This window comes from Oncorhynchus kisutch, linkage group LG6 (genome assembly GCF_002021735.2).
Source record: "Oncorhynchus kisutch isolate 150728-3 linkage group LG6, Okis_V2, whole genome shotgun sequence".
NCBI classification, from domain to species: domain Eukaryota; kingdom Metazoa; phylum Chordata; class Actinopteri; order Salmoniformes; family Salmonidae; genus Oncorhynchus; species Oncorhynchus kisutch.
The window spans coordinates 64,400,860-64,407,964 of NC_034179.2; positions in this window are offsets into that span (position 1 = coordinate 64,400,860).

A 7,105-nucleotide genomic window follows, 5' to 3' on the forward strand; every position below is an offset into this window, starting at 1 on the left:
CTGGTCTGCGTCGCACCAAACAAGCATCACAAACACTGGGACTCTTCCCCTCCAGTTGGTCAACTTTCACATTTACCGCTACCCCAGTAATCACTCCTCTCAATGGCGCCCTCTCCTTCAGAGCAAAACAATTCATGTCTCTTGTCCCCATTGTTTAACGCGGAGCGCCTGCTCCCTCTGACCAACAGAAACACAAACACCGATTCCACAGCACCCAATGCTGTTTTCACCCACCCTGAAACCACAAATGGATCAGCCAAAAGGCAAGGGTCCACTTTTTCCAAAAACTTCACTCCTACCGTCACTGACTCATCTTTATCCTGACCCTTGGTGCAAGCCTTGGGCTCTGAGAACTTCTACACACCTACCACCTCCGATACTTCTTCCTCATTCACTTCCATTTCTCCTCCTGTCTTCGATCCAGCACACAGCTCACTCTGCTTACACTTTCTACCATTCTTCTTTAACAAATCATCTCCATTTATTTTTGCTGATTTTAACCAACTCAAGCTCACCTTCTTCCTCCCTCTCTCTTTTCGACCTCCTCTGTCTCTCTTTTTCCCTCCATTCATCCTCCATATTCCAAGTATACGTCTCCTTATGATAATACTGCAGTTCTCCTGACGTACATGTTGTTCTTGCCCTCTTAAGGGACGCCATTTAACCGGCTGTCACAATCTCCATACAATCAGCACGAACCCCTCGGGTTGTAGTGCTCAACAGTGCACCCCACTTGTGAAGCAGCTGCTTCTTCTTGATGTTCTTCTTTGTCAGTAGCTATTGAGGAGCTTTTCCATTTCAAACATGCGCGCTCTTCCAACCACCAGCCATAGACACTTCCACCTTCGACCTTTCCACTCGTTCCATGATCTCAGCTGCATCAGAGATTCTTCTTCTATGGTATATTGGCGATTGCATAATTTAATGTGCATCCCAGTACTGAGTTAGGTAGGAGGATTTAGAAATGTGTAGCTAATGTTGTATACCATGATTGACCACACACTCCAGCACAGTAGGTGGCGGCATGGCGGTTTGTTTGTGGACCGCCATTACATCATAGAAGAAGAATATGCATCCTCTACCTACTGTACAGGATGGAAACAGGATTCCCCCCCAAAATGAAACAAACTACCCCCAAAAATTACCAAACTGACAAAAAAATTCCACCCAGCACCATCTGAGCTGCCCGTCTGCCCAGCGCCATCTGAGCCGCCCATCTGCCCAGCGCCATCTGAGCCGCCCGCCAGTCAGGTGCCGCCAGAGCCGCCCGCCAGCCAGAAGCCGCCAGAGCCGCCCGCCAGCCAGGAGCCGCCAGAGCTGCCCGCCAGCCAGGAGCCGCCAGAGCCGTCAGCCAGCCAGGAGGCGCCAGAGCCGTCAGCCAGCCAGGAGCCGCCAGAGCCGTCAACCAGCCAGGAGCCGCCAGAGCCATCAACCAGCCTCAGCTGCCTCTCAGTCCTGAGCTACCCCTCAGTCCTGAGCTACCCCTCAGTCCTGAGCTACCCCTCAGTCCTGAGCTACCCCTTAAGTCCAGAGGTGTCCCTCAGTCCGGTGGGCCTGTTTAGGATTCCCAGGTCAGGGTCGGTGGCAAGGGTCGCCGTTCCTAGGAGACCACAGAGGCGGACTAAGACTATGGTGGAGTGGGGTCCACGTCCAGCGCCAGAGCCGCCACCGCGGACAGATGCCTACCCAGACCCTCCCCTATAGGTTCAGGTTTTGCGGCCGGAGTCCGCACCTTGGGTTGGGGTTACTGTCACGTTCTGACCCTAGTATTTGTGTTATTTGTTTGTTTGAATTGGTCATGACGTGAGTTGGGTGGGCATTCTATGTTTTGTGTTTCTAGGTTGGTTTTCTGTGTTCGGCCTAGTATGGTTCTCAATCAGAGGCAGGTGTCGTTAGTTGTCTCTGATTGAGAATCATACTTAGGTAGCCTGGGTTTCACTGTTGTTTTGTGGGTGATTGTTTCCGTGTCTGTGTTCTGTTATTCACGTTCCGTTTATTGTTTTTGTATGGAGTGTTCAGTTTATGTGTTTAAATAAACAACGATGGACACTTACCACGCCGCATATTGCTCCTCCGATCCTTCTCGCCTCTCCTCTTCAGACGAAGAGGAGGAAAACCATTACAGGAGGGGAGACTGGGAGGGCAGGCTGTCTTCCGGTGCCGGTACCCCTTGCAAGTCTTTGGATGTAATATTCTTAAGTCCCAAAAACATTTCTGCCTCAACCACAATAAAGTCTAGTTTCATAGTCTTCTTTAAGACTTGAGCTGTACAGTTTATTACTGTGGCAATGAACGCCACAAAATCCATCTTTTTAACACACAGGGTATCTTTTGCCTGGCAGCAAACATTTACTACAGGCTGCGGTGCATCCACTACCATATCTTCACTAGCATCACTTGTTTTCTCAATTATTTTAATCGCCTCCGCGTAGGACATTCGATTGGTTGCCATAACTTTTGCCACTTCAATCTCCTTCACCCTCACAGAAAACTCCAGGAACTCGGAATCACGATCCCACCCCAACTGAAACCGTCAACCTTCTGCACACCGTTCTTCAGTATACTCCATCCATCTGCATACACATGGAACATGGCCAAATCCTTTACAGTTCTGCAGTAGTTTGGGGATGAAAGCTCTCACATCTTATCTTACATAATAACTAAGCTTCACATGCATAGATAGGTGCTCTTCATTAAAAAAAAACAACAGGACAGACTTTCTTCTTTTTCTGTATTCACCCAGGAGGTCAGATGCCTGGCACTTCATGCATGTGGAAATTCACATGTGAAATCATGTGTTTCTTTTAACGTAAGGTGATGATCCATTTTATGAATTAACTTCATTGTGATATTTGTTTTGTTATAAAGTATGCTTTTTTTTAACCAAATTTACTTGCATCACTCTTGCTTTTTAAATAAACATGTTGTATGTCCACCAGAAGGAAGATTATAAGATATTTTGGATTTTACATTGTGAAGTATTTTGGTATGACAATATACACTGAGTGTACAAAACATTAAGGACACCTGCTCTTTCCATGACATAGACTGACCAAGTCACTTGGTAAATCCACTTCAATCAGTGTATATGAAGGGGAGGAGACAGGTTAAAGAAGGATTTTTAATCCTTGAGACAATTGAGACATGGATTGTGTATGTGTGCCATTCATAGGGTGAATGTGCAAGACGAACAATTTAAGTGCCTTTAAACCGATGGGTTCTATGCCGAGACTCATAAAATTGCCTTTGTAACCGATATGAAATGGCTAACTAGTTAGCGGTGTGCGCTAGTAGTGTTTAAAATCGGTGATGTCACTCGCTCTGAGACCTTGAAGTAGTTTCCCTGCCAGGATCGGGGCTTTTGTGGAGCAATAGGTAACAATGCTTCAAGGCTGACTGTTGTCAATGTATACAGAGGGCCCCTGGTTAAAGCCCAGGTTGTGGTGAGGAGAGTGACTGAAGCAACACTGCTACACCTCCCGAGGGTGGGAAATATTTGAATATAATGACGAGATACCTAAGTTTCCACCCTAACAATAGGACTCGTTGTCCACAGAACGGAAAGGCAGGCTGTCAAGCTCCCGTCCATTCCTCTATTTGTATTGGTGGATACATCTCATTATTGTAATACTTTCTTGAATATTGGATGTTGACATCAACCGCCTGTATTCACTGGAGAGAGATGCTAGGCTACTAGCCTCATGTCATGAATGTGCATAGCCGATATATAGTGTTTTCTTTCAAAGTTGCCATGATGTCACATGTCCTACTTATATCAGTACACTCGTAACAACCTAAGCATTATGAAACTTCTATTCAATTAAAATGACTACCCTCTCTGGCCTCACATCCTCTAGCCAGTATGGCCAGCAACTCCATTGTGTATATGGATAAATTATCCATTTCTCTTTTTGTCACTGCTACCTTAAACTCAGGAACACTGAAAGCTGCACCTGGCCTCCCTGTTTTAGGGTCTGTGGCATAAGAATCAGAATTAGTTAGGTAACATAAAATCAGCAAAAAAAGAAATGTCCACTCACTGTCAACTGTGTTCATTTTCAGCAAACTTAACATGTATAAATATTTGTATCAACATAACAAGATTCAACAACTGAGACATAAACTGAACAAGTTCCACAGACATGTTATCAACAGAAAGGCAATAATGTGTCCCTGAACAAAGGGGAGGTCAAAAGTAACAGTCAGTATCTGGTGTGGCCACCAGCTGCATTAAGTACTGCAGTGCAACTCCTCCTCATGGACTGCACCAGATTAGCGAGTTCTTGCTGTGAGATGTTACCACACACTTCCACCATGGCACCTGCAAGTTCCCGGACATTTCTGGGGGGAATGGCCCGAGCCCTCACCCTCTGATCCAACAGGTCCCAGACGTGCTCAAATGGATTGAGATCCGGGCTCTTCGCTGGCCATGGCATAACACTGACATTGCTGTCTTGCAGGAAATCACGCATAGAACGAGCAATATTGCTGGTGGCAATGTCATGCTGGAGGTTCATGTCAGGATGAGCCTGCAGGAAGGGTACCACATGAGGGAGGAGGATGTCTTCCCTGTAACACACAGCATTCAGATTGCCCTTGAAGATTTACCAAATATGTCATGGTGCAGCTGCTGTCCAAAAATGTCACATGGAGAAGAACTGTTTTTTTTGCGACACTTCAGGGCGATGTATGGTATAAGATGAGACTCACCAGAGATACCTCAGTGGACTCACACATAAAGAATGATAAAGGCCTCTAGTGGCCAAAAGCCTGTTTTAGCATGGGCAGCACATAGAGAATGACAAAGAAAGCATCCCTATATCATTCTAATTATGGTATCTGTGAGCGCATGGGCAACGCCATTGAGGCAATCTCCATTTTGAAGTAGTCAATTTTCTTCTTCTACTACTTATATGAGTATGCAAACAAACTGAAAGGGTACATACTGCCACCTGTTTCATGTTGTTTGAACAGGTATAAAGCTATAGGGTTTCCTGCAGGATGTTTTCTCAATAATACTTGTACATTATGATCATTCATCAAAATCTCTATAGTATTCCTATAGTGAGCTTTATTTAATTTTTAGGGGGGTATTTCTTCAAGCTGCTTACCATTCATGTCTTATCATTCATGTACTTTTTTCAGTGAACAACATTTTTGTTCATTGTCATACTTGTTGGTTCAGTTTATTTTCCTTTTTCTGCGGATTATTTTTTATTTTATTTAACTAGGCAAGTCAGTTAAGAATACATTCTTATTTACAATGATGGCCTAGGACCAGTGGGTTAACTGCCTTGTTCAGGGGCAGAACGACAGAATTTTACCTTGTCAACTTGGGGATTTGATCTAGCAACCTTTTGGTTACTGGACCAACGCTCTAACCACTAGGCTACTTGCCACCCCAAAGTACCTACTTTTAAAATGAATGTTATTTCAATATTTCCAATGCCCATGTCACAAGAAAAAATGGTAGATCCAACATGTCTCAACTCCAATTGAATGGATTGAAGAGCAACTCCACACTTTACTTTACACTTCACTTTATGACTCAAATTTTACTCATATAGTGTGGCTAATGGTAGGTAGCTGATGGTGTAGAATTATTCCATTTAGATTACAAAAACGGCCTTTGTGTGACTTTTAAAGCAGTCTACATCAGAGTCAACATGTCAGAGCACATTCTTCAATAAGGAAGTAGCAAACATATACATGGAGATATTGTTCATGAATAGCACCAAAATACCATCATGCTACAGCACCCTCAGCACCCCTACTTCCACAGCTATGCACAGAGGGGTCATAGTGTGTAAGCTACAGACAAGACTTCCCGTGATGTAGCCCAAACCATTGGGACGCTACAGACATTTTCGTGACAAGACCAATTTTTCGGATGTCTTCTGACTCCAGGTCTTTAGCTCTGCCACCTCCAACCGCAGATGTGGAAGACGTAGCCCATGGGGGGGGGGGGGGGGGGGGGGGGAACATACCTGTAGCTCAGACAGATTGCTATGGGGATTTTTCTGTTAGGCTAATTCCATTTCCGGACATCGACTCTACATCTATTTACAAATCTCAGATAGGTAGGCCCTATACAATTTGCACAATTCAAATATTACCATGATATTGCATCATTTATACCATGCTATAGATCTGAATCATGGAAATGTACCATGGTTTTAGCTTTGAAGTATGATGGTACTGTCATGCACCTAAATAATACCAAGATATTGCATAATTTATACCATGGAAATACCATGGTTTTAACCTTCGGCCATGGTAACGCATAATTATGATAATCTTTATTAATTGCGCATTACCCTGGTACAATAGCAATATAATGCATTAAATAAATAAACCCACCAAGGTCAAAAGAGGTTGGTTGGTTGGTATTATGATGCATTTATATACCATTATGGACAAGTTTCTGATAAAGTCAGAGGCATTAGGCTACTATTGTTGTTCCTGGTTTGTCTAACGTCAAAGAAAAAGGGGAATAGTTGATGTGAAAAAGGGGTAATACTTTCTGTACCGTTTTTTGCTTATGTTTGTGTTCCCTGTGTTGCCAACCAGAAATGTGGGAGAATGTGAGATATAGCTATGGTACTCTTATCTTTGGCATTTTGTAATGATGATTTTTTTTTGTATTTATTGTTTTTTAAAGTCAAGGGGTGTTGTGTTTATTTCGGCCTGCAGAGGGAGCCGCACAATCTAGTGGTTGCTTCATGTGGTCTCGCTCTACAGTGGCTCTCGCGCTATGGCTGCCTAGATGCATTTTTCCTCCTCGTAAAGCTGTTGCAAAGCTTATTAAGACTGGCACAAGATGCTCACACGCTAAACTGAAATGATTCATAAGAGTCACGACTCTTTGGTTTGTATTATAAGTAGCCAAAATGTACAAAACCACACATTTCTGGTCTGCATTTCAAATATTGTATTTTCTTGTTAATACCGTATTTCAATATGTCATCATCTCTTTCCCTCCTCCCTCATATTCTCCCTCTCTCACACATGTTCCTCCAATGTCTGTATTATAAATAGTGTTCAGCATTGGGGGAATACTTCCCACAGCTGTAACCACAGCAAATTCTCTCCAACTCTGCTCCCC